Here is a 23,749-nt window from a genome sequence, read left to right as displayed (position 1 = left end):
TAAAAACCTGAAAAATCCGTCCGTTTTCCGCATTTGTTATGGAATCCACTTAAAGCCAGATCGTCAAATTGGCCGCTTTTCTCTCTGAGACGGTTACATTTATCGTCTGCAAAGCTATGTCGCGTGCTGCGGTATGCGGAGACACTAAAAGCACCATAGTAGAACACAGAAGAAGCTTCTAAGTTGAAGTAATAGCCAGTAAGAAGTAGTACAATTCAAGTTTTAGTTGTCGATTATTCACTTTTTAGCCGGCTTTCGTGGCTTTTACATGACCTAGGACCTTAAGATTTTGCATGAAAGGAGGTCTAGCAGCCGCGTTGCACGAGAGAATGTGAAAAGTGTTCATATGTGTAAAAACCTGAGAAATCCGTCCGTGTTCGTCATTTGTTATCGAATCGACTTAAAGCCAGATCGTTCCATTGGCCGCTTTTCTCTCTGAGACGGTTACATTTATTGTCTGCAAAGCTGTGTCGCGTGCTGCGGTGTGCGGAGACACTAAACGCACCATAGTAGAAGCTTCTAAGTTGAAGTAATAGCCAGTAAGAAGTAGTACAATTGAAGTTTTAGTTGTCGATTATTCACTTTTTAGCCTGCTTTGGTGGCTTGGACATGACCTAGGACCTTAAGATTTTGCATGAAAGGAGGACTAGCAGCCGCGTTGCACGGGAGAATGTGAAAAGTGTTCATATGTAGTAAAAATCTGAAAAATCCGTCCGTTTTCGTCATTTGTTATCGAATCGACTTAAAGCCAGATCGTCACATTGGCCGCTCTCCTCTCTGAAACGGTTACACTTATCGTCTGCAAAGCTATGTCACGTGCTGCGGTATGCCGAAACACTAAAAGCACCATAGTAGAACACAGAAGAAGCTTCTAAGTTGCAGTAATAGCCAGTAAGAAGTAGTACAATTGAAGTTTTAGTTGTCGATTATTCACTTTTTAGTCGGCTTTGGTGGCTTGGACATGACCTAGGACCTTAAGATTTTGCATGAATGGAGGACTAGCAGCCGCGTTGCACGCGAGAATGTGAAAAGAGTTCATATGTAGGAAAAACCTGAGAAATCCGTCCGTTTTCGTCATTTGTTGTCGAATCGAATTAAAGCCAGATCGTCGCATTGGCCGCTTTTCTCTCTGAGACGGTCACATTTATCGTCAGCAAAGCTATGTCGCGTGCTGCGGTATGCGGAGACACTAAAAGCACCATAGTAGAACACAGAAGAAGCTTCTAAGTTGAAGTAATCGCCAGTAAGAAGTAGTACAATTCAAGTTATACTTGTCGATTATTCACTTTTTTGCCGGCTTTGGTGGCTTGGACATGACCTAGGACCTTAAGATTTTGCATGAAAGGAGGACTAGCAGCCGCGTTGCATGGGAGAATGTAAAAAGTGTTCATATGTAGTAAAAACCTCAGAAATCCGTCCGTTTTCGTCATTTGTTATCGAATCAACTTAAAGCCAGATCGTCACATTGGCCGCTTTTCTCTCTGAGACGGTTACATTTATCGTCTGCAAAGCTATGTCGCGTGCTGCGGTCTGCTTAGACACTAAAAGCACCATAGTAGAAAACAGAAGAAGCTTCTAAATTGAAGTAATAGCCAGTAAGAAGTAGTACAATTCAAGTTTTAGTTGTCGATTATTCACATTTTAGCCGGCTTTGGTGGCTTGGACATGACCTAGGACCTTACGATTTTGCATGAAAGGAGGTCTAGCAGCCACGTTGCATGGGAGAATGTGAAAAGTGTTCATATGTAGTAAAAACCTGAGAAATCCGTCCGTTTTCGTCATTTGTTATCGAATCGACTTGAAGCCAGATCGTCACATTGGCCGCTTTTCTCTCTGAGACGGATACATTTATCGTCTGCAAAGCTATGTCGCGTGCTGCGGTGTGCGGAGACACTAAAAGCACCATAGTAGAACACAGAAGAAGCTTCTAAGTTGAAGTAATAGCCAGTAAGAAGTAGTAGAATTCAAGTTTTAGTTGTCGATTATTCACTTGTTAGCCGACTTTGTTGGCTTCTACATGACCTAGGACCTTAAGATTTTGCATGAAAGGAGGTCTAGCAGCCGCTTTGCATGGGAGAATGTGAAGAGTGTTCATATGTACTAAAATCCTGATAAATCCGTCCGTTTTCGTCATTTGTTATCGAATCGACTTAAAGCCAGATCGTCATATTGGCCGCCTTTCTCTCTGAGAAGGATACATTTATTGTCTGCAAAGCTATGTCGCGTGCTGCGGTATGCGGAGACACTAAAAGCACCATAGAAGAACACAGAAGAAGCTTCTAAGTTGAAGTAATAGCCAGTAAGAAGTAGTACAATTCAAGTTTTAGTTGTCGATTATTCACTTTTTAGCCGGCTTTGGTGGCTTGGACATCACCTAGGACGTTAAGATTTTGCATGAAAGGAGGACAGGCAGCCGCGTTGCACTGGAGAATGTGAAAAGTGTTCATATGTGGTAAAAACCTGAGAAATCCGTCCGTTTTCGTCATTTGTTATAGATTCGACTTAAAGCCAGATCGTCACATTGGCCGCTCTTCACTCTGAGACGGTTACATTTATCGTCTGCAAAGCTATGTCGCGTGCTGCGGTGTGCGAAGACACTAAAAGCACCATAGTAGAACACAGAAGAAGCTTCTAAGTAGAAGTAATAAAAAGTAAGTAGTAATACAATTCAAGTTTTAGTTGTCGATTATTCACATTTTAGCCGGCTTCGGCGGCTTGGACATGACCTAGCACCTTACGATTTTGCATGAAAGGAGGACTAGCAGCCGCGTTGCACGGGAGAATGTGAAAAGTGTTCATATGTACTAAAAACCTGAGAAATCCGTCCGTTTTCGACATTTGTTATCGAATCGACTTAAAGCCAGATCGTCACATTGGCCGCTCTTCTCTCTGAAACGGTTACATTTATCGTCTACAAAGCTATGTCGCGTGCTGCGGTATGCGGAAACACTAAAAGCACCATAGTAGAGCACAGAAGAAGCTTCTAAGTTGAAGTAATAGCCAGTAAGAAGTAATACAATTGAAGTTATAGTTGTCGATTATTCACTTTCTAGCCGGCTTTGGCGGCTTGGACATGAGGTGGAACCTTAAGATTTTGCATGAAAGGAAGACTAGTAGCCGCGTTGCACGGGAGAATGTGAAAAGTGTTCATATATAGTTAAAACCTGAGAAATCCGTCCGTTTTCGTCATTTGTTATCGAATCGACTTAAAGCCAGATCGTCATATTGGCCGCCTTTCTCTCTGAGAAGGATACATTTATTGTCTGCAAAGCTATGTCGCGTGCTGCGGTATGCGGAGACACTAAAAGCACCATAGAAGAACACAGAAGAAGCTTCTAAGTTGAAGTAATAGCCAGTAAGAAGTAGTACAATTCAAGTTTTAGTTGTCGATTATTCACTTTTTAGCCGGCTTTGGTGGCTTGGACATCACCTAGGACGTTAAGATTTTGCATGAGAGGAGGACTGGCAGCCGCGTTGCACTGGAGAATGTGAAAAGTGTTCATATGTAGTAAAAACCTGACAAATCCGTCTGTTTTCGTCATTTGTTATCGAATCGACTTAAAGCCAGATCGTCACATCGGCCGCCTTTCTCTCTGAGACGGTTACATTTATCGTCTGCAAAGCTATGTCGCGTGCTGCGGTATGCGGACAAGCACCATTGTAGAACACAGAAGAAGCTTCTAAGTTGAAGTAATAGCCATCAAGAAGTAATACAATTCAAATTTTAGTTGTCAATTATTCACATTTTAGCCGGCTTTGGTGGCTTGGACATGACCTAGGACCTTAAGATTTTGCATGAAAGGAGGACTAGCAGCCGCGTTGCATGGGAGAATGTGAAAAGTGTTAATATGTAGTAAAAACCTGAGAAATCCGTCCGTTTTGGTCATTTGTTATCGAATCGACTTAAAGCCAGATCGTCACATTGGACGCTTTTCTCTCTGAGACGGTTACATTTATCGTCTGCAAAGCTATGTCGCGTGCTGCGGTATGCGGAGACACTAAAAGCACCATAGTAGAACACAGAAGAAGCTTCTAAGTTGAAGTAATAGCCAGTAAGAAGTAATACAATTCAAGTTTTAGTAGTCGATTATTCACTTTCTAGCCGGCTTTGGCGGCTTGGACATGAGGTGGACCCTTAAGATTTTGCATGAAAGGAAGACTAGTAGCCGCGTTGCACGGGAGAATGTGAAAAGTGTTCATATGTAGGAAAAACCTGAGAAATCCGTCCGTTTTCGTCATTTGTTGTCGAATCGACTTAAAGCCAGATCGTCACATTGGCCGCTCTGCTCTCTGAAACGGTTACATTTATCGTCTGCAAAGCTATGTCGCGTGTTGCAGTATGCGGAAACACTAAAAGCACCATAGTAGAACACAGAAGAAGCTTCTAAGTTGAAGTAATAGCCAGTAAGAAAAAGTACAATTTAAGTTTTAGTTGTCGATTATTCACATTTTAGCCCGCTTTTTTGGCTTGGACATGACCTAGGACCTTAAGATTTTGCATGAAAGGAGGACTAGCAGCCGCGTTGGACGGGAGGATGTGAAAAGTGTGCATATGTAGTAAAAACCAGAGAAATTCGTCCGTTTAAGTCATTTGTTATGGAATCGACTTAAAACCAGATCGTCACATTGGCCGCTTTTCTCTCTGAGAAGGTTACATTTACTGTCTGCAAAGCTATGTCGCGTGCTGCGGTATGCGGAGACACTAAAAGCACCATAGTAGAACACAGAAGAAGCTTCTAAGTTGAAGTAATAGCCAGTAAGAAGTAGTACAATTCAAGTTTTAGTTGTCAATTATTCACTTTTTAGCCGGCTTTGGTGGCTTGGACATGACCTAGGACCTTAAGATTTTGCATGAATGGAGTACTTGCAGCCGCGTTGCACGGGAGAATGTGAAATGTGTTCATATGTAGTAAAAACCTGAGAAATCCGTCCGTTTTCGTCATTTGTTATCGAATCGACTCAAACCCAGATCGTCACATTGGACGGTTTCTCTCTGAGACGGTTACATTTATCGTCTGCAAAGCTATGTCACGTGCTGTGGTATGCGCAGACACTAAGAGCACCATAGTAGAACACAGAAGAAGCTTCTAAGTTGAAGTAATAGCCAGTAAGAAGTAATACAATTGAAGTTTTAGTTGTCGATTATTCACTTTCTAGCCGGCTTTGGCGGCTTGGACATGAGATGGAACCTTAAGATTTTGCATGAAAGGAAGACTAGTAGCCGCGTTGCACGGGAGAATGTGAAAAGTGTTCATATATAGTTAAAACCTGAGAAATCCGTCCGTTTTCGTCATTTGTTATCGAATCGACTTAAAGCCAGATCGTCACATTGGCCGCTCTACTCTCTGAAACGGTTCATTTATCGTCTGCAAAGCTATGTCGCCTGCTGCAGTATGCGGAAACACTAAAAGCACCATAGTAGAACACAGAAGAAGCTTCTAAGTTGAAGTAATAGCCAGTAAGAGGTAGTACAATTCAAGTTTTAGTTGTCGATTATTCACTTTTTAGCCGGCTTTGGTGGCTTGGACATGAGGTGGAACCTTAAGATTTTGCATGAAAGGAAGACTAGCAGCCGCGTTGCACGGGAGAATGTGGAAAGTGTTCATATGTAGTAAAAACCTGAGAAATCCGTCCGATTTCGTCATTTGTGATCGAATCGACTTAAAGCCAGATCGTCACTTTGGCCGCTCTTCACTCTGAAACGGTTACATTTATCGTCTGCAAAGCTATGTCGCGTGCTGCGGTATGCGGAAACACTAAAAGCACCATAGTAGAACACAGAAGAAGCTTCTAAGTTGAAGTAATCGCCAGTAAGAAGTAGTACAATACAAGTTTTAGTTGTCGATTATTCACTTTTTAGCCGGCTTAGGTGGCTATGACATGACCTAGGACCATAAGATTTTGCATGAAAGGAGGACTAGCAGCCGCGTTGCACGGGAGTATGTGAAATGTGTTCATATGTAATAAAAACCTGAGAAATCCGTCCGTTTTCGTCATTTGTAATCGAATCGACTTAAAGCCATATCGCCACACTGGCCGCGTTTCTCTATGAGACGGTTACATTTATCGTCTGCAAAGCTATGTCGCGTGCTGCGGTATGCGGAGACACTAAAAGTACCATAGTAGAACACAGAAGAAGCTTCTAAGTTGAAGCAATAGCCAGTAAGAAGTAGTACAATTCAAGTTTTACTTGTCGATTATTCACTTTTTTGCCGGCTTTGGTGGCTTGGACATGACCTAGGACCTTAGGATTTTGCATGAAAGGAGGACTAGCAGCCGCGTTGCATGGGAGAATGTAAAAAGTGTTCATATGTAGTAAAAACCTCAGAAATCCGTCCGTTTTCGTCATTTGTTATCGAATCAACTTAAAGCCAGATCGTCACATTGGCCGCTTTTCTCTCTGAGACGGTTACATTTATCGTCTGCAAAGCTATGTCGCGTGCTGCGGTCTGCTTAGACACTAAAAGCACCATAGTAGAAAACAGAAGAAGCTTCTAAATTGAAGTAATAGCCAGTAAGAAGTAGTACAATTCAAGTTTTAGTTGTCGATTATTCACATTTTAGCCGGCTTTGGTGGCTTGGACATGACCTAGGACCTTACGATTTTGCATGAAAGGAGGTCTGGCAGCCACGTTGCATGGGAGAATGTGAAAAGTGTTCATATGTAGTAAAAACCTGAGAAATCCGTCCGTTTTCGTCATTTGTTATCGAATCGACTTGAAGCCAGATCGTCACATTGGCCGCTTTTCTCTCTGAGACGGATACATTTATCGTCTGCAAAGCTATGTCGCGTGCTGCGGTGTGCGGAGACACTAAAAGCACCATAGTAGAACACAGAAGAAGCTTCTAAGTTGAAGTAATAGCCAGTAAGAAGTAGTAGAATTCAAGTTTTAGTTGTCGATTATTCACTTGTTAGCCGACTTTGTTGGCTTCTACATGACCTAGGACCTTAAGATTTTGCATGAAAGGAGGTCTAGCAGCCGCTTTGCATGGGAGAATGTGAAGAGTGTTCATATGTACTAAAATCCTGATAAATCCGTCCGTTTTCGTCATTTGTTATCGAATCGACTTAAAGCCAGATCGTCATATTGGCCGCCTTTCTCTCTGAGAAGGATACATTTATTGTCTGCAAAGCTATGTCGCGTGCTGCGGTATGCGGAGACACTAAAAGCACCATAGAAGAACACAGAAGAAGCTTCTAAGTTGAAGTAATAGCCAGTAAGAAGTAGTACAATTCAAGTTTTAGTTGTCGATTATTCACTTTTTAGCCGGCTTTGGTGGCTTGGACATCACCTAGGACGTTAAGATTTTGCATGAAAGGAGGACAGGCAGCCGCGTTGCACTGGAGAATGTGAAAAGTGTTCATATGTGGTAAAAACCTGAGAAATCCGTCCGTTTTCGTCATTTGTTATAGATTCGACTTAAAGCCAGATCGTCACATTGGCCGCTCTTCACTCTGAGACGGTTACATTTATCGTCTGCAAAGCTATGTCGCGTGCTGCGGTGTGCGAAGACACTAAAAGCACCATAGTAGAACACAGAAGAAGCTTCTAAGTAGAAGTAATAAAAAGTAAGTAGTAATACAATTCAAGTTTTAGTTGTCGATTATTCACATTTTAGCCGGCTTCGGCGGCTTGGACATGACCTAGCACCTTACGATTTTGCATGAAAGGAGGACTAGCAGCCGCGTTGCACGGGAGAATGTGAAAAGTGTTCATATGTACTAAAAACCTGAGAAATCCGTCCGTTTTCGTCATTTGTTATCGAATCGACTTAAAGCCAGATCGTCACATTGGCCGCTCTTCTCTCTGAAACGGTTACATTTATCGTCTACAAAGCTATGTCGCGTGCTGCGGTATGCGGAAACACTAAAAGCACCATAGTAGAGCACAGAAGAAGCTTCTAAGTTGAAGTAATAGCCAGTAAGAAGTAATACAATTGAAGTTATAGTTGTCGATTATTCACTTTCTAGCCGGCTTTGGCGGCTTGGACATGAGGTGGAACCTTAAGATTTTGCATGAAAGGAAGACTAGTAGCCGCGTTGCACGGGAGAATGTGAAAAGTGTTCATATATAGTTAAAACCTGAGAAATCCGTCCGTTTTCGTCATTTGTTATCGAATTGACTTAAAGCCAGATCGTCATATTGGCCGCCTTTCTCTCTGAGAAGGATACATTTATTGTCTGCAAAGCTATGTCGCGTGCTGCGGTATGCGGAGACACTAAAAGCACCATAGAAGAACACAGAAGAAGCTTCTAAGTTGAAGTAATAGCCAGTAAGAAGTAGTACAATTCAAGTTTTAGTTGTCGATTATTCACTTTTTAGCCGGCTTTGGTGGCTTGGACATCACCTAGGACGTTAAGATTTTGCATGAGAGGAGGACTGGCAGCCGCGTTGCACTGGAGAATGTGAAAAGTGTTCATATGTAGTAAAAACCTGACAAATCCGTCCGTTTTCGTCATTTGTTATCGAATCGACTTAAAGCCAGATCGTCACATCGGCCGCTTTTCTCTCTGAGACGGTTACATTTATCGTCTGCAAAGCTATGTCGCGTGCTGCGGTATGCGGACAAGCACCATTGTAGAACACAGAAGAAGCTTCTAAGTTGAAGTAATAGCCATCAAGAAATAATACAATTCAAATTTTAGTTGTCAATTATTCACATTTTAGCCGGCTTTGATGGCTTGGACATGACCTAGGACCTTAAGATTTTGCATGAAAGGAGGACTAGCAGCCGCGTTGCATGGGAGAATGTGAAAAGTGTTAATATGTAGTAAAAACCTGAGAAATCCGTCCGTTTTGGTCATTTGTTATCGAATCGACTTAAAGCCAGATCGTCACATTGGACGCTTTTCTCTCTGAGACGGTTACATTTATCGTCTGCAAAGCTATGTCGCGTGCTGCGGTATGCGGAGACACTAAAAGCACCATAGTAGAACACAGAAGAAGCTTCTAAGTTGAAGTAATAGCCAGTAAGAAGTAATACAACTCAAGTTTTAGTAGTCGATTATTCACTTTCTAGCCGGCTTTGGCGGCTTGGACATGAGGTGGACCCTTAAGATTTTGCATGAAAGGAAGACTAGTAGCCGCGTTGCACGGGAGAATGTGAAAAGTGTTCATATGTAGGAAAAACCTGAGAAATCCGTCCGTTTTCGTCATTTGTTGTCGAATCGACTTAAAGCCAGATCGTCACATTGGCCGCTCTGCTCTCTGAAACGGTTACATTTATCGTCTGCAAAGCTATGTCGCGTGTTGCAGTATGCGGAAACACTAAAAGCACCATAGTAGAACACAGAAGAAGCTTCTAAGTTGAAGTAATAGCCAGTAAGAAAAAGTACAATTTAAGTTTTAGTTGTCGATTATTCACATTTTAGCCCGCTTTTTTGGCTTGGACATGACCTAGGACCTTAAGATTTTGCATGAAAGGAGGACTAGCAGCCGCGTTGGACGGGAGAATGTGAAAAGTGTGCATATGTAGTAAAAACCAGAGAAATTCGTCCGTTTAAGTCATTTGTTATGGAATCGACTTAAAACCAGATCGTCACATTGGCCGCTTTTCTCTCTGAGAAGGTTACATTTACTGTCTGCAAAGCTATGTCGAGTGCTGCGGTATGCGGAGACACTAAAAGCACCATAGTAGAACACAGAAGAAGCTTCTAAGTTGAAGTAATAGCCAGTAAGAAGTAGTACAATTCAAGTTTTAGTTGTCAATTATTCACTTTTTAGCCGGCTTTGGTGGCTTGGACATGACCTAGGACCTTAAGATTTTGCATGAATGGAGTACTTGCAGCCGCGTTGCACGGGAGAATGTGAAATGTGTTCATATGTAGTAAAAACCTGAGAAATCCGTCCGTTTTCGTCATTTGTTATCGAATCGACTCAAACCCAGATCGTCACATTGGACGGTTTCTCTCTGAGACGGTTACATTTATCGTCTGCAAAGCTATGTCGCGTGCTGTGGTATGCGCAGACACTAAGAGCACCATAGTAGAACACAGAAGAAGCTTCTAAGTTGAAGTAATAGCCAGTAAGAAGTAATACAATTGAAGTTTTAGTTGTCGATTATTCACTTTCTAGCCGGCTTTGGCGGCTTGGACATGAGGTGGAACCTTAAGATTTTGCATGAAAGGAAGACTAGTAGCCGCGTTGCACGGGAGAATGTGAAAAGTGTTCATATATAGTTAAAACCTGAGAAATCCGTCCGTTTTCGTCATTTGTTATCGAATCGACTTAAAGCCAGATCGTCACATTGGCCGCTCTACTCTCTGAAACGGTTCATTTATCGTCTGCAAAGCTATGTCGCCTGCTGCAGTATGCGGAAACACTAAAAGCACCATAGTAGAACACAGAAGAAGCTTCTAAGTTGAAGTAATAGCCAGTAAGAGGTAGTACAATTCAAGTTTTAGTTGTCGATTATTCACTTTTTAGCCGGCTTCGGTGGCTTGGACATGAGGTGGAACCTTAAGATTTTGCATGAAAGGAAGACTAGCAGCCGCGTTGCACGGGAGAATGTGGAAAGTGTTCATATGTAGTAAAAACCTGAGGAATCCGTCCGTTTTCGTCATTTGTGATCGAATCGACTTAAAGCCAGATCGTCACTTTGGCCGCTCTTCACTCTGAAACGGTTACATTTATCGTCTGCAAAGCTATGTCGCGTGCTGCGGTATGCGGAAACACTAAAAGCACCATAGTAGAACACAGAAGAAGCTTCTATGTTGAAGTAATAGCCAGTAAGAAGTAGTACAATTGCAGTTTTAGTTGTCGATTATTCACTTTTTAGCCAGCTTTGGTGGCTTGGACATGACCTAGGACCTTAAGATTTTGCATGAAAGGAGGACTAGCAGCCGCGTTGCACGGAAGAATGTGAAATGTGTCCATATGTACTAAAATCCTGAGAAATAAGTCCGTTTTCGTCATTTGTTATCGAATCGACTTAAAGCCAGATCGTCATATTAGCCGCCTTTCTCTCTGAGAAGGATACATTTATTGTCTGCAAAGCTATGTCGCGTGCTGCGGTATGCGGAGACACTAAAAGCACCATAGTAGAACACAGAAGAAGCTTCTAAGTTGAAGTAATAGCCAGTAAGAAGTAGTACAATTCAAGTTTTAGTTGTCGACTATTCACTTTTTAGCCGGCTTTGGTGGCTTGGACATCACCTAGGACGTTAAGATTTTGCATGAAAGGAGGACAGGCAGCCGCGTTGCACTGGAGAATGTGAAAAGTGTTCATATGTGGTAAAAACCTGAGAAATCCGTCCGTTTTCGTCATTTGTTATAGATTCGACTTAAAGCCAGATCGTCACATTGGCCGCTCTTCTCTCCGAGACGGTTACATTTATCGTCTGCAAAGTTATGTCGCGTGCTGCGTTGTGCGAAGACATTAAAAGCACCATAGTAGAACACAGAAGAAGCTTCTAAGTAGAAGTAATAAAAAGTAAGAAGTAATACAATTCAAGTTTTAGTTGTCGATTATTCACATTTTAGCCGGCTTCGGCGGCTTGGACATGACCTAGCACCTTACGATTTTGCATGAAAGGAGGACTAGCAGCCGCGTTGCACGGGAGAATGTGAAAAGTGTTCATATGTAGTAAAAACCTGAGAAATCCGTCCGTTTTCGTCATTTGTTATCGAATCGACTTAAAGCCAGATCGTCACATTGGCCGCTCTTCTCTCTGAAACGGTTACATTTATCGTCTACAAAGCTATGTCGCGTGCTGCGGTATGCGGAAACACTAAAAGCACCATAGTAGAGCACAGAAGAAGCTTCTAAGTTGAAGTAATAGCCAGTAAGAAGTAATACAATTGAAGTTTTAGTTGTCGATTATTCACTTTCTAGCCGGCTTTGGCGGCTTGGACATGAGGTGGAACCTTAAGATTTTGCATGAAAGGAAGACTAGTAGCCGCGTTGCACGGGAGAATGTGAAAAGTGTTCATATCTAGTTAAAACCTGAGAAATCCGTCCGTTTTCGTCATTTGTTATCGAATCGACTTAAAGCCAGATCGTCATATTGGCCGCCTTTCTCTCTGAGAAGGATACATTTATTGTCTGCAAAGCTATGTCGCGTGCTGCGGTATGCGGAGACACTAAAAGCACCATAGTAGAACACAGAAGAAGCTTCTAAGTTGAAGTAATAGCCAGTAAGAAGTAATACAATTCAAGTTTTAGTAGTCGATTATTCACTTTCTAGCCGGCTTTGGCGGCTTGGACATGAGGTGGAACCTTAAGATTTTGCATGAAAGGAAGACTAGTAGCCGCGTTGCACGGGAGAATGTGAAAAGTGTTCATATGTAGGAAAAACCTGTGAAATCCGTCCGTTTTCGTCATTTGTTGTCGAATCGACTTAAAGCCAGATCGTCACATTGGCCGCTCTACTCTCTGAAACGGTTACATTTATCGTCTGCAAAGCTATGTCGCGTGCTGCAGTATGCGGAAACACTAAAAGCACCATAGTAGAACACAGAAGAAGCTTCTAAGTTGAAGTAATAGCCAGTAAGAAAAAGTACAATTTAAGTTTTAGTTGTCGATTATTCACATTTTAGCCCGCTTTTTTGGCTTGGACATGACCTAGGACCTTAAGATTTTGCATGAAAGGAGGACTAGCAGCCGCGTTGCATGGGAGAATGTGAAAAGTGTTCATATGTATTAAAAACCTGAGAAATGCGTCCGTTTTCGTCATTTGTTATCGAATCGCCTTAAAGCTAGATCGTCACATTGGCCGCTCTACTCTCTGAAACGGTTACACTTATCGTCTGCAAAGCTATGTCGCGTGCTGCGGTATGCCGAAACACTAAAACCACCATAGTAGAACACAGAAGAAGCTTCTAAGTTGAAGTAATACCCAGTAAGAAATAGTACAATTTAAGTTTTAGTTGTCGATTATTCACATTTTAGCCGGCTTTGGTGGCTTGGACATGACCTAGGACCTTAAGATTTTGCATGAAAGGAGGACTAGCAGCCGCGTTGGACGGGAGAATGTGAATAGTGTTCATATGTAGTAAAAACCTGAGAAATCCGTCCGTTTTCGTCATTTGTTATCGAATCGACTTAAAGCCAGATCGTCACATTGGCCGCTCTTCTCTCTGAAACGGTTACATTTATCGTCTGCAAAGCTATGTCGCGTGCTGCGGTATGCTGAAACACTAAAAGCACCATAGTAGAACACAGAAGAAGCTTCTATGTTGAAGTAATAGCCAGTAAGAAGTAGCACAATTGAAGTTTTAGTTGTCGATTATTCACTTTTTAGCCGGCTTTGGTGGCTTGGACATGACCTAGGACCTTAAGTATTTGCATGAAAGGAGTACTTGCAGCCGCGTTGCACGGGAGAATGTGAAATGTGTTCATATGTAGTAAAAAACTGAGAAATCCATCCGATTTCGTCATTTGTTATCGAATCGACTTAAAGCCAGATCGTCACATTGGCCGCTCTTCTCTCTGAAACGGTTACATTTATCGTCTGCGAAGCTATGTCGCGTGCTGCGGTATGCGGAAACACTAAAAGCGCCATAGTAGAACACAGAAGAAGCTTCTATGTTGAAGTAATAGCCAGTAAGAAGTAGTACAATTCAAGTTTTAGTTGTCGATTATTCACTTTTTAGCCGGCTTTGCTTTGGTGGCTTGGACATGAGGTGGAACCTTAAGATTTTGCATGAAAGGAAGACTAGCAGCCGCGTTGCACGGGAGAATGTGGAAAGTGTTCATATGTAGTAAAAACCTGAGAAATCCGTCCGTTTTCGTCATTTGTTATCGAATCGACTTAAAGCCAGATCGTCACATTGGCCGCTCTTCTCTCTGAAACGGTTACATTTATCGTCTGCAAAGCTATGTCGCGTGCTGCGGTATGCGGAAACACTAAAAGCGCCATAGTAGAACACAGAAGAAGCTTCTATGTTGAAGTAATAGCCAGTAAGAAGTAGTACAATTCAAGTTTTAGTTGTCGATTATTCACTTTTTAGCCGGCTTTGCTTTGGTGGCTTGGACATGAGGTGGAACCTTAAGATTTTGCATGAAAGGAAGACTAGCAGCCGCGTTGCACGGGAGAATGTGGAAAGTGTTCATATGTAGTAAAAACCTGAGAAATCCGTCCGTTTTCGTCATTTGTTGTCGAATCGACATAAAGCCAGATCGTCACATTGCCCGCTCTACTCTCTGAAACGGTTACATTTATCGTCTGCAAAGCTATGTCGCGTGCTGCAGTATGCGGAAACACTAAAAGCACCATAGTAGAACACAGAAGAAGCTTCTAAGTTGAAGTAATAGCCAGTAAGAGGTAGTACAATTCAAGTTTTAGTTGTCGATTATCCACTTTTTAGCCGGCTTTGGTGGCTTGGACATGACCTAGGACGTTAAGATTTTGCATGAAAGGAGGACTGGCAGCCGCGTTGCACGGGAGAATGTGAAAAGTGTTCATATGTAGTAAAAACCTGAGAAATCCGTCCGTTTTCGTCATTTGTTATCGAATCGCCTTAAAGCCAGATCGTCACATTGGCCGCTCTACTCTCTGTAACGGTTACACTTATCGTCTGCAAAGCCATGTCGCGTGCTGCGGTATGCCGAAACACTAAAAGCACCATAGTAGAACACAGAAGAAGCTTCTAAGTTGAAGTAATAGCCAGTAAGAAAAAGTACAATTTAAGTTTTAGTTGTCGATTATTCACATTTTAGCCCGCTTTTTTGGCTTGGACATGACCTAGGACCTTAAGATTTTGCATGATAGGAGGACTAGCAGCCGCGTTGGACGGGAGAATGTGAAAAGTGTGCATATGTAGTAAAAACCAGAGAAATTCGTCCGTTTAAGTCATTTGTTATGGAATCGACTTAAAACCAGATCGTCACATTGGCCGCTTTTCTCTCTGAGACGGTTACATTTACTGTCTGCAAAGCTATGTCGCGTGCTGCGGTATGCGGAGACACTAAAAGCACCATAGTAGAACACAGAAGAAGCTTCTAAGTTGAAGTAATAGCCAGTAAGAAGTAGTTCAATTCAAGTTTTAGTTGTCAATTATTCACTTTTTAACCGGCTTTGGTGGCTTGGACATGACCTAGGACCTTAAGATTTTGCATGAAAGGAGTACTTGCAGCCGCGTTGCACGGGAGAATGTGAAATGTGTTCATATGTAGTAAAAACCTGAGAAATCCATCCGTTTTCGTCATTTGTTATCGAATCGACTCAAAGCCAGATCGTCACATTGTACGCTTTTCTCTCTGAGACGGTTACATTTATCGTCTGCAAAGCTATGTCGCGTGCTACGGTATGCGGAGACACTAAGAGCACCATAGTAAAACACAGAAGAAGCTTCTAAGTTGAAGTAATAGCCAGTAAGAAGTAATACAATTGAAGTTTTAGTTGTCGATTATTCACTTTCTAGCCGGCTTTGGCGGCTTGGACATGAGGTGGAACCTTAAGATTTTGCATGAAAGGAAGACTAGTAGCCGCGTTGCACGGGAGAATGTGAAAAGTGTTCATATATAGTTAAAACCTGAGAAATCCGTCCGTTTTCGTCATTTGTTATCGAATCGACTTAAAGCCAGATCGTCACATTGGCCGCTCTACTCTCTGAAACGGTTCATTTATCGTCTGCAAAGCTATGTCGCCTGCTGCAGTATGCGGAAACACTAAAAGCACCATAGTAGATCACAGAAGAAGCTTCTAAGTTGAAGTGATAGCCAGTAAGAGGTAGTACAATTCAAGTTTTAGTTGTCGATTATTCACTTTCTAGCCGGCTTTGGCGGCTTGGACATCACCTAGGACGTTAAGATTTTGCATGAAAGGAGGACTGGCAGCCGCGTTGCACGGGAGAATGTGAAAAGTGTTCATATGTATTAAAAACCTGAGAAATGCGTCCGTTTTCGTCATTTGTTATCGAATCGCCTTAAAGCTAGATCGTCACATTGGCCGCTCTACTCTCTGAAACGGTTACACTTATCGTCTGCAAAGCTATGTCGCGTGCTGCGGTATGCCGAAACACTAAAAGCACCATAGTAGAACACAGAAGAAGCTTCTAAGTTGAAGTAATACCCAGTAAGAAATAGTACAATTTAAGTTTTAGTTGTCGATTATTCACATTTTAGCCGGCTTTGGTGGCTTGGACATGACCTAGGACCTTAAGATTTTGCATGAAAGGAGGACTAGCATCCGCGTTGGACGGGAGAATGTGAATAGTGTTCATATGTAGTAAAAACCTGAGAAATCCGTCCGTTTTCGTCATTTGTTATCGAATCGACTTAAAGCCAGATCGTCACATTGGCCGCTCTTCTTTCTGAAACGGTTACATTTATCGTCTGCAAAGCTATGTCGCGTGCTGCGGTATGCTGAAACACTAAAAGCACCATAGTAGAACACAGAAGAAGCTTCTATGTTGAAGTAATAGCCAGTAAGAAGTAGCACAATTGAAGTTTTAGTTGTCGATTATTCACTTTTTAGCCGGCTTTGGTGGCTTGGACATGACCTAGGACCTTAAGAATTTGCATGAAAGGAGTACTTGCAGCCGCGTTGCCCGGGAGAATGCGAAATGTGTTCATATGTAGTAAAAAACTGAGAAATCCATCCGATTTCGTCATTTGTTATCGAATCGACTTAAAGCCAGATCGTCACATTGGCCGCTCTTCTCTCTGAAACGGTTACATTTATCGTCTGCAAAGCTATGTCGCGTGCTGCGGTATGCGGAAACACTAAAAGCGCCATAGTAGAACACAGAAGAAGCTTCTATGTTGAAGTAACAGCCAGTAAGAAGTAGTACAATTCAAGTTTTAGTTGTCGATTATTCACTTTTTAGCCGGCTTTGCTTTGGTGGCTTGGACATGAGGTGGAACCTTAAGATTTTGCATGAAAGGAAGACTAGCAGCCGCGTTGCACGGGAGAATGTGGAAAGTGTTCATATGTAGTAAAAACCTGAGAAATCCGTCCGTTTTCGTCATTTGTTATCGAATCGACTTAAAGCCAGATCGTCACATTGGCCGCTCTTCTCTCTGAAACGGTTACATTTATCGTCTGCAAAGCTATGTCGCGTGCTGCGGTATGCGGAAACACTAAAAGCGCCATAGTAGAACACAGAAGAAGCTTCTATGTTGAAGTAATAGCCAGTAAGAAGTAGTACAATTGAAGTTTTAGTTGTCGATTATTCACTTTTTAGCCAGCTTTGGTGGCTTGGACATCACCTAGGACGTTAAGATTTTGCATGAAAGGAGGACAGGCAGCCGCGTTGCACTGGAGAATGTGAAAAGTGTTCATATGTGGTAAAAACCTGAGAAATCCGTCCGTTTTCGTCATTTGTTGTAGATTCGTCTTAAAGCCAGATCGTCACATCGGCTGCTTTTCTCTCTGAGACGGTTACATTTATCGTCTGCAAAGCTACGTAGCGTGCTGCGGTATGCGGACAAGCACCATAGTAGAACACAGAAGAAGCTTCTAAGTTGTAGTAATAGCCATCAAGAAGTAATACAATTCAAATTTTAGTTGTCGATTATTCACATTTTAGCCGGCTTTGGTGGCTTGGACATGACCTAGGACCTTAAGATTTTGCATGAAAGGAGGACTAGCAGCCGCGTTGCATGGGAGAATGTGAAAAGTGTTCATATGTAGTAAAAACCTGAGAAATCCGTCCGTTTTCGTCATTTGTTATCGAATCGACTTAAAGCCAGATCGTCACATTGGACGCTTTTCTCTCTGAGACGGTTACATTTATCGTCTGCAAAGCTATGTCGCGTGCTGCGGTATGCGGAGACACTAAAAGCACCATAGTAGAACACAGAAGAAGCTTCTAAGTTGAAGTAATAGCCAGTAAGAAGTAATACAATTCAAGTTTTAGTAGTCGATTATTCACTTTCTAGCCGGCTTTGGCGGCTTGGACAAGAAATGGAACCTTAAGATTTTGCATGAAAGGAATACTAGTAGCCGCGTTGCACGGGAGAATGTGAAAAGTGTTCATATGTAGTAAAAACCTGAGAAATCCGTCCGTTTTCGTCATTTGTTGTCGAATCGACTTAAAGCCAGATCGTCACATTGCCCGCTCTACTCTCTGAAACGGTTACATTTATCGTCTGCAAAGCTATGTCGCGTGCTGCAGTATGCGGAAACACTAAAAGCACCATAGTAGAACACAGAAGAAGCTTCTAAGTTGAAGTAATAGCCAGTAAGAGGTAGTACAATTCAAGTTTTAGTTGTCGATTATCCACTTTTTAGCCGGCTTTGGTGGCTTGGACATGACCTAGGACGTTAAGATTTTGCATGAAAGGAGGACTGGCAGCCGCGTTGCACGGGAGAATGTGAAAAGTGTTCATATGTGGTAAAAACCTGAGAAATCCGTCCGTTTTCGTCATTTGTTGTAGATTCGTCTTAAAGCCAGATCGTCACATCGGCTGCTTTTCTCTCTGAGACGGTTACATTTATCGTCTGCAAAGCTACGTAGCGTGCTGCGGTATGCGGACAAGCACCATAGTAGAACACAGAAGAAGCTTCTAAGTTGTAGTAATAGCCATCAAGAAGTAATACAATTCAAATTTTAGTTGTCGATTATTCACATTTTAGCCGGCTTTGGTGGCTTGGACATGACCTAGGACCTTAAGATTTTGCATGAAAGGAGGACTAGCAGCCGCGTTGCATGGGAGAATGTGAAAAGTGTTCATATGTAGTAAAAACCTGAGAAATCCGTCCGTTTTCGTCATTTGTTATCGAATCGACTTAAAGCCAGATCGTCACATTGGACGCTTTTCTCTCTGAGACGGTTACATTTATCGTCTGCAAAGCTATGTCGCGTGCTGCGGTATGCGGAGACACTAAAAGCACCATAGTAGAACACAGAAGAAGCTTCTAAGTTGAAGTAATAGCCAGTAAGAAGTAATACAATTCAAGTTTTAGTAGTCGATTATTCACTTTCTAGCCGGCTTTGGCGGCTTGGACAAGAAGTGGAACCTTAAGATTTTGCATGAAAGGAATACTAGTAGCCGCGTTGCACGGGAGAATGTGAAAAGTGTTCATATGTAGTAAAAACCTGAGAAATCCGTCCGTTTTCGTCATTTGTTGTCGAATCGACTTAAAGCCAGATCGTCACATTGCCCGCTCTACTCTCTGAAACGGTTACATTTATCGTCTGCAAAGCTATGTCGCGTGCTGCAGTATGCGGAAACACTAAAAGCACCATAGTAGAACACAGAAGAAGCTTCTAAGTTGAAGTAATAGCCAGTAAGAGGTAGTACAATTCAAGTTTTAGTTGTCGATTATCCACTTTTTAGCCGGCTTTGGTGGCTTGGACATGACCTAGGACGTTAAGATTTTGCATGAAAGGAGGACTGGCAGCCGCGTTGCACGGGAGAATGTGAAAAGTGTTCATATGTAGTAAAAACCTGAGAAATCCGTCCGTTTTCGTCATTTGTTATCGAATCGCCTTAAAGCCAGATCGTCACATTGGCCGCTCTACTCTCTGAAACGGTTACACTTATCGTCTGCAAAGCCATGTCGCGTGCTGCGGTATGCCGAAACACTAAAAGCACCATAGTAGAACACAGAAGAAGCTTCTAAGTTGAAGTAATAGCCAGTAAGAAAAAGTACAATTTAAGTTTTAGTTGTCGATTATTCACATTTTAGCCCGCTTTTTTGGCTTGGACATGACCTAGGACCTTAAGATTTTGCATGAAAGGAGGACTAGCAGCCGCGTTGGACGGGAGAATGTGAAAAGTGTGCATATGTAGTAAAAACCTGAGAAATTCGTCCGTTTAAGTCATTTGTTATGGAATCGACTTAAAACCAGATCGTCACATTGGCCGCTTTTCTCTCTGAGACGGTTACATTTACTGTCTGCAAAGCTATGTCGCGTGCTGCGGTATGCGGAGACACTAAAAGCACCATAGTAGAACACAGAAGAAGCTTCTAAGTTGAAGTAATAGCCAGTAAGAAGTAGTACAATTCATGTTTTAGTTGTCAATTATTCACTTTTTAGCCGGCTTTGGTGGCTTGGACATGACCTAGGACCTTAAGATTTTGCATGAAAGGAGTACTTGCAGCCGCGTTGCACGGGAGAATGTGAAATGTGTTCATATGTAGTAAAAACCTGAGAAATCCATCCGTTTTCGTCATTTATTATCGAATCGACTCAAAGCCAGATCGTCACATTGTACGCTTTTCTCTCTGAGACGGTTACATTTATCGTCTGCAAAGCTATGTCGCGTGCTACGGTATGCGGAGACACTAAGAGCACCATAGTAAAACACAGAAGAAGCTTCTAAGTTGAAGTAATAGCCAGTAAGAAGTAATACAATTGAAGTTTTAGTTGTCGATTATTCACTTTCTAGCCGGCTTTGGCGGCTTGGACATGAGGTGGAACCTTAAGATTTTGCATGAAAGGAAGACTAGTAGCCGCGTTGCACGGGAGAATGTGAAAAGTGTTTATATGTAGTAAAAACCTGCGAAATCCGTCCGTTTTCGTCATTTGTTATCGAATCGACTTAAGGCCAGATCATCACATTGGCCGCTCTTCTCTCTGAAACGGTTACATTTATCTTCTGCAAAGATATGTCGCGTGCTACGGTAAGCGGAGACACTAAAAGCACCATAGTAGAACACAGAAGAAGCTTCTAAGTTGAAGTAATAGTTAGTAAGAAGTAATACAATTCAAGTTTTAGTTGTCTATTATTCACATTTTAACGGTCTTTGGTGGCTTGGACATGACCTAGGACCTTAAGATTTTGCATGAAAGGAGGACTAGCAGCCGCGTTGCACGGGAGAATGTGAAAAGTGTTCATATGTAGTAAAAACCTGAGAAATCCGTCCGTTTGCGTCATTTGTTATCGAATCGACTTAAAGCCAGATCGTCACATTGGCCCCTCTTCTCTCTGAAACGGTTACATTTATCGTCTACAAAGCTATGTCGCGTGCTGCGGTATGCGGAAACACTAAAAGCACCATAGTAGAACACAGAAGAAGCTTCTACGTTGAAGTAATAGCCAGTAAGAAGTAGTACAATTGAAGTTTTAGTTGTCGATTATTCACTTTTTAGCCGGCTTTGGTGGCTTGGACATGAGGTGGAACCTTAAGATTTTGCATGAAAGGAAGACTAGCAGCCGCGTTGCACGGGAGAATGTGGAAAGTGTTCATATGTAGTAAAAACCTGAGAAATCCGTCCGTTTTCGTCATTTGTTATCGAATCGACTTAAAGCCAGATCGTCACATTGGCCGCTCTTCTCTCTGAAACGGTTACGTTTATCGTCTGCAAAGCTACGTCGCGTGCTGCGGTATGCGGAAACACTAAAAGCATCATAGTAGAACACAGAAGAAGCTTCTATGTTGAAGTAATAGCCAGTAAGAAGTAGTACAATTGAAGTTTTAGTTGTCGATTATTCACTTTTTAGCCAGCTTTGGTGGCTTGGACATGACCTAGGACCTTAAGATTGTGCATGAAAGGAGGACTAGCAGCCGCGTTGCACGGGAGAATGTGAAATGTGTTCATATGTAATAAAAACCTGAGAAATAAGTCCGTTTTCGTCATTTGTTATCGAATCGACTTAAAGCCAGATCGTCACATAGGCCGCTTTTCTCTCTGAGAAGGTTACATATATTGTCTGCAGAGCAATGTCGCGTGCTGCGGTATGCGGAGACACTAAAAGCGCCATAGTAGAACACAGAAGAAGCTTCTAAGTTGAAGTAATAGCCAGTAAGAAGTAGTACAATTCAAGTTTTAGTTGTCGATTATTCACTTTTTAGCCGGCTTTGGTGGCTTGGACATGAGCTAGGACCTTAAGATTTTGCATGAAAGGAGGACTAGCAGCCGCGTTGCATGGGAGAATGTGAAAAGTGTTCATATGTAGTAAAAACCTGAGAAATCCGTCCGTTTTCGTCATTTGTTGTCGAATCCACTTAAAGCCAGATCGTCACATTGGCCGCTCTACTCTCTGAAACGGTTACATTTATCGTCTGCAAAGCTATGTCGCGTGCTGCAGTATGCGGAAACACTAAAAGCACCATAGTAGAACACAGAAGAAGCTTCTAAGTTGAAGTAATAGCCAGTAAGAGGTAGTACAATTCAAGTTTTAGTTGTCGATTATTCACTTTTTAGCCGGCTTTGGTGCCTTGGACATGACCTAGGACGTTAAGATTTTGCATGAAAGGAGGACTGGCAGCCGCGTTGCACGGGAGAATGTGAAAAGTGTTCATATGTAGTAAAAACCTGAGAAATCCGTCCGTTTTCGTCATTTGTTATCGAATCGCCTTAAAGCCAGATCGTCACATTGGCCGCTCTACTCTCTGAAACGGTTACACTTATCGTCTGCAAAGCTATGTCGCGTGCTGCGGTATGCCGAAACACTAAAAGCACCATAGTAGAACACAGAAGAAGCTTCTAAGTTGAAGTAATAGCCAGTAAGAAGTAATACAATTCAAGTTTTAGTAGTCGATTATTCACTTTCTAGCCGGCTTTGGCGGCTTGGACAAGAAGTGGAACCTTAAGATTTTGCATGAAAGGAATACTAGTAGCCGCGTTGCATGGGAGAATGTGAAAAGTGTTCATATGTAGTAAAAACCTGAGAAATCCGTCCGTTTTCGTCATTTGTTATCGAATCGACTTAAAGCCAGATCGTCACATTGGACGCTTTTCTCTCTGAGACGGTTACATTTATCGTCTGCAAAGCTATGTCGCGTGCTGCGGTATGCGGAGACACTAAAAGCACCATAGTAGAACACAGAAGAAGCTTCTAAGTTGAAGTAATAGCCAGTAAGAAGTAATACAATTCAAGTTTTAGTAGTCGATTATTCACTTTCTAGCCGGCTTTGGCGGCTTGGACAAGAAGTGGAACCTTAAGATTTTGCATGAAAGGAATACTAGTAGCCGCGTTGCACGGGAGAATGTGAAAAGTGTTCATATGTAGTAAAAACCTGAGAAATCCGTCCGTTTTCGTCATTTGTTGTCGAATCGACTTAAAGCCAGATCGTCACATTGCCCGCTCTACTCTCTGAAACGGTTACATTTATCGTCTGCAAAGCTATGTCGCGTGCTGCAGTATGCGGAAACACTAAAAGCACCATAGTAGAACACAGAAGAAGCTTCTAAGTTGAAGTAATAGCCAGTAAGAGGTAGTACAATTCAAGTTTTAGTTGTCGATTATCCACTTTTTAGCCGGCTTTGGTGGCTTGGACATGACCTAGGACGTTAAGATTTTGCATGAAAGGAGGACTGGCAGCCGCGTTGCACGGGAGAATGTGAAAAGTGTTCATATGTAGTAAAAACCTGAGAAATCCGTCCGTTTTCGTCATTTGTTATCGAATCGCCTTAAAGCCAGATCGTCACATTGGCCGCTCTACTCTCTGAAACGGTTACACTTATCGTCTGCAAAGCCATGTCGCGTGCTGCGGTATGCCGAAACACTAAAAGCACCATAGTAGAACACAGAAGAAGCTTCTAAGTTGAAGTAATAGCCAGTAAGAAAAAGTACAATTTAAGTTTTAGTTGTCGATTATTCACATTTTAGCCCGCTTTTTTGGCTTGGACATGACCTAGGACCTTAAGATTTTGCATGAAAGGAGGACTAGCAGCCGCGTTGGACGGGAGAATGTGAAAAGTGTGCATATGTAGTAAAAACCTGAGAAATTCGTCCGTTTAAGTCATTTGTTATGGAATCGACTTAAAACCAGATCGTCACATTGGCCGCTTTTCTCTCTGAGACGGTTACATTTACTGTCTGCAAAGCTATGTCGCGTGCTGCGGTATGCGGAGACACTAAAAGCACCATAGTAGAACACAGAAGAAGCTTCTAAGTTGAAGTAATA

This window comes from Schistocerca gregaria, chromosome 10, assembly GCF_023897955.1.
Source record: "Schistocerca gregaria isolate iqSchGreg1 chromosome 10, iqSchGreg1.2, whole genome shotgun sequence".
NCBI classification, from domain to species: domain Eukaryota; kingdom Metazoa; phylum Arthropoda; class Insecta; order Orthoptera; family Acrididae; genus Schistocerca; species Schistocerca gregaria.
The sequence above is the reverse complement of the archived record's forward strand: the minus strand, read 5'-3'. Positions refer to the sequence as shown.